This window comes from Phocoena phocoena, chromosome 16 (genome assembly GCF_963924675.1).
Source record: "Phocoena phocoena chromosome 16, mPhoPho1.1, whole genome shotgun sequence".
NCBI lineage: Eukaryota > Metazoa > Chordata > Mammalia > Artiodactyla > Phocoenidae > Phocoena > Phocoena phocoena.
Genome location: NC_089234.1, coordinates 44,930,795 through 44,935,610, shown reverse-complemented (window position 1 = coordinate 44,935,610; position 4,816 = coordinate 44,930,795).

Sequence of the window (4,816 nt, the reverse complement as noted above, 5' to 3'; positions counted from 1 at the left end):
CCCTGGAACCTTGAGCCAAGTCATCCCACCTCCCCCACCCCCCACCCCCGCCCGCTTCTGCTGATGGAAGGTGGGAACTCTGTCCCTCTGTCCAGGCCTGCTCCCTGACTTTGTATCTGGTGACTTCTCCCTCCCCTCCCCCCCTCTCCAGGGGAGGTGACTCTGTGTCCTGCCTGCACTTTTGTAAGGAATTCCTTTATTAAACTCTCCTGAAATGATGTTAACTGGAGTGTGCCGTCTCATCTCTGCTGGGACCCTGATTGCTACATTTACTTTCACATTTTCAGATTATATTTTTCCATGATGTTTGCATTTCTTATAACAAGCCCATGTTACTTTTACAGTAGAAGAAGTAAACAGCAAAGAGGAGAAGCGAGGAAAGGCAGCAGTCAGTATGCTGCATGGGGCGGAGAGCTGCTCCCTGACCTGGCCCACTCTGGGCCTAGGTTTCAACCCCCAAGGGGACACAGAACTGACCCAGGTCCCTGCATCTGTGCATAAAATACCCAGGGGAAGATTTTAACTCAGTGAATTATGATGATGCAAAAGGATTTGCCAAGAACGACTCAATTCACCCTCTGGAGTGAGAAGGTTATAACTTTACTCTGCATTCATTTCAAGGTCTACATCAAGCTCAGAGGCTACAGGGCCAGGCTTTGGAGTTAGGCAGCCCTGGGCTCCAGCCTGTGTGACCTCAGAGAAGTCACCTAACTTCTCTGAACCCCAACCTTGTCATTGGCAGAATATCAGCTGTGGAGAGAATTAAATGAGATAATATATTTTCAATCTTTAGCAAAATGAGCACCCAGCAAGTCCTCAAAACACGGAGATAATTCTCATATAATTATTATAAATGCTATTCCATACCTTGAGCAATCGTGAGTACAGTAAGATGGATGATGATATACACACTTCTAGTTTTTCACATGGCATGTGTGGCAAGAGGCATTTTTGGTCCCAGTCTGGCCTGGGCTGCTGCAAGGTCTTCAGCCCCTATTCTGTCCATCCTCAGCTGAGGGTCCCTAAATACCTGAGGCCCAATTTGCTCTGCCTTGGGGTGGCAAGCCCTCCTCTCAAGGGCTTTGCCACAGTTGGCAGAAGATCCGCAGTCGAGGATCTATAGTCATTCAAAGGTCACTTCACGCACAGACGTGTTACCACCTGATGTCTGAGGAAGGAAGCTTCCCTCCAGTGAGTTTCCCAGGACTCCAGCCGCCAGCCTGGTGGTCAGTTGGGACAGGCATCTTGCTGTCAGTCACGCGAAGGCTCTGTGTCTGGCTCAGTGTGGTTTTGGGGCTGCCATCTTAAATGTTTGCTGTTTGGGAGCAGTCTTTTCTGGAATGAGATTCAAGCTCAGTGCTCCCACAGGACATGGGACAATTCCCCTATAAAGGCACCCTGTCCTCTCTGTACATACAACCACTCCTCCATGGTCAGAGGGCCTCAGTGGAAAAAGCACTATGTGTTTGACCCTGTCCCTCAGGGGTTCATCGGAGGTGAAGGTAGGAATGGTCACCTTGAAGCTCTACGTCTCCAGGCCTGAAAGACCGAAGCGACTTCCTTGTCCCACCCCTATGGGCTGGGAGCAAAGGCTCGCACAGGAGCCTCTCGGGATGGCACTCGAAGGACAGCTGGTCTCCATGGACTATGTCACACTCTTGTTTCTGTCCTTCCCTGGCCACTCTCCCTCTATGGCCCAGGTCTGTGGGAGGATCACGGAGATCATGGGTGTAGGGTCCGTGTGGCTCGGGGCTCAGCTCTTGGTGTTCACTATGCAACCCCAGACCCAGCTGCAGGACACGAGTCCACCAGTGGGGTTCTCTATGGCACCAGACCCTCTACTGGGCATCCAACAGCTCCCAGCTGCCAGACTGATCTTTAAAATATAAATTTGTTCATGCCCTTCTCCCTGAGTAAAATTCTTCAATGCTTTTTTTCTGCGCCTTTATAATAAAATTCAAGCATCTCTCTAGAGCCCACCCACAGGCTCAGGAAGCTCTGCCTCTGGTTACCTTCCAGTGCTCATCAAAAAACACCCCATCACCTGTTTCCTGAGATCCAATCTCCCCACCATTTCTCTGTCCCTTGACCAAGCCCCACTTGCTCCCTCCTCAGGACCAGGACGTTTGTACTTAGGGTTCCCTTGCCTAGAGCACTGTCCCCTACATCTTCCCACACTGCCCCCTCTTCACCCCCAACTTAAAGAAGCCCCCCCAGGGAGCCGTCTTCTGGTCCTCAGGCAGACACCCTCTCCTCTTCAGTCCTGCCTGCACCCTAACTTCCCCCAACCCATTTATCATTTGACATTTTCTCCCTCATTGTCTGTCTGTGAACGGAAGCGTGTAAAGGCAGAGAACCTGTTCATTTCCACCTGTGTCAGCAGGCCCCTAGGACAGTGAAGAGAACATAATAGGGGTATAATAAATAGGTGAGGATGGGTGATGATTCCCCAAGTGCCTTACAGTTTAGAGACGGGGGGTCCTGGCTCCAGGCCAGAGAGCCCGGAGAAGCCCAGGCAGCCATGCCCCCTGTGGACCAGTTACACAACAGGGAAATAGAGGTAGGAAGTGTCCCAGCCTGGCTTCTGAAGAGTGCAGGCCCCCAGTGCACCTAATGGAGAGAGACTGGGGATGCAGGAGAAGTGGGTATTCAGAAACCGAGGACACTCAGGTGTGGGGAGCACACTCAGGTGTGGCGGAGGACAGGTGTGGATGCTGTGGGTTTCCAGCAAGCCTGAGCCCGACACCAACCAGTGGGATGCTGGGCTTTGGAGCTAGGCGGCTTGCCCAGGCCACAGCTGGCCAGGCTCAGCAGAGCCTCCCCAGAGGGGGAGAGCTGTGTAAACAGGAAGTCCACTGCCCTGACGCTGATGTGCCTTTGATAAGGGCGGAATCCTCGGAGGTCTCTTTCTCCCAAAGAGTTTCTCTGTTGGTTTGAAGCCACAGCTCCAGTGCAGGAAAACAAACTGGAAAGTGTGGACACTTTCCTCCTTCCTGACTCAATCTCCATGGGGGAGGGAAGGGAGGGGAGAAGAGGAGAGGGAAGGGAGGGAGGGACTAGGGATACATGAGAAAAAGGGTGAAGAAAATAAGACGAGGAAAATGAAGGAGAGGGTGAGACACCGAGGAAGAAGCAAAGGAAGAGCTGAGTGATTACGTAATTTCTCTGAAGTAAAACCAACTAAACAAAATGGAACTTTGAAAAGCTAGAGGTACTTTGAAGGGATCAACATATGAAGTTTCATAGGTGAGAACTTCTGTGGAGCCCCTGCTTGCAAACACCCGAGTCAGAAGAACTCTCTTTCCAGGAACGGGTCTCTCCAGAAATTCCGTTTTCTAGTGTGTGCTCTTTGTGGAGAAGAGAGATAAGGCAGCTTAGCGCCATCCCTGCCGGGTCTGTCCAGCCCTCTTCTCCCTGCTTCCTACGCAGTCTCCCACCCAGAGCTTATCTAGCCCAATTGTTCCATTTAAATCGTTCCCACATCTCCACTCTGTCCTCATGTCACTTCCAAAATCCAGTCTCACATTTTCTACTACCACCTCCAGCCTGATGCCCCATCGACCCCTCAAACTTACTAAAATCTGGCCTCCGAGCTTCAAGTAATATACAGAAATAGAAGGAATGCATCAGAAATGAGAAGTAGAAGCACTGCTTGGAAAGCAATTGTATTTCTGCAGTATTCCTCCACCTCCCCACGCATTACTAGATCCTTTGCATGAAGCAGGTGATCAATGGCTGTTCACTGAGTAAATAAATTGATAACGGACACCACCATCCACCCTTGTGAAGCTCAGTGAACCCCACCCCTGCCACCCTCCCTGTCCCCTCTCTGCCTCCCCAACTCGTCTTCTTCTTCAAACAGTACTATGCGGTAGCATCTTCATTTGTCCCCCTCTTCGGTTTTCCTCCATTCCAATGCATTTGGCGAGCTAAATCTTTCTCAAGCCAAGGTTTAATATTTGACACGTACACATATGTCCTACTGTGTGCCTGGCCCTGTGCCAAGCATCTCACATACATGGTATCAACCTGCTCATCAGAGTCACCACGTTACGCGGGTACCCCTATTTCTCCCCCCATCCCTGTACAAGAGGAAAACTGAAACCCTCGTGCAATATTAGTGGGATTGTCAATTGGTACAGACACTATGGAAAACAGTACGGAGGGTTCTCAAAAACCTGAAAATAGAACTGCCATATGATCCCACAATTTCACTTCTGTGTATTTACCCAAAGAAAACAAAAACACTAATCTGAAAAGAGAAATGAACTCCGGTGTTCATTGTAGCTTTACAATTACCAAGATGTGGAAGCAAACTAATTGTCCATCAATAGACAAATGGATAGAGAAGATGTGGTGTGTATATACACATACATACATACATATATATATATATGTATGTGTATATACACCTTGGAATATTATTCATCCATAGAAATAAAATATTGCAATTTGTGGCAATATGGATGGACCCAGAGGATACTATGCTAATGAAATAAATCAGACAGAGAAAGACAAATACCATGGAATTTCACTTATATTCTAAAAAACAAAACAAACAAATCAAAACAAAAACAGACTCATAGATACAGAGAACAAAGGGGTGCTTGCCAGAGGGGAGGGGAATGGAGGAGCGGATAAAATAGGTGAAGGGGATTAAGAGGTAAAAACATCCAGTTATATAATAAATAAGTCACAGGGATGTAATACACAGCATAAGAAATATGGTTAATAATATTGTAACTTTGTATGGGGATAGATGGTAACTAGCCTTATGTTGGTGATCATTTCATAATGTATGCAAATGTCAAATCAT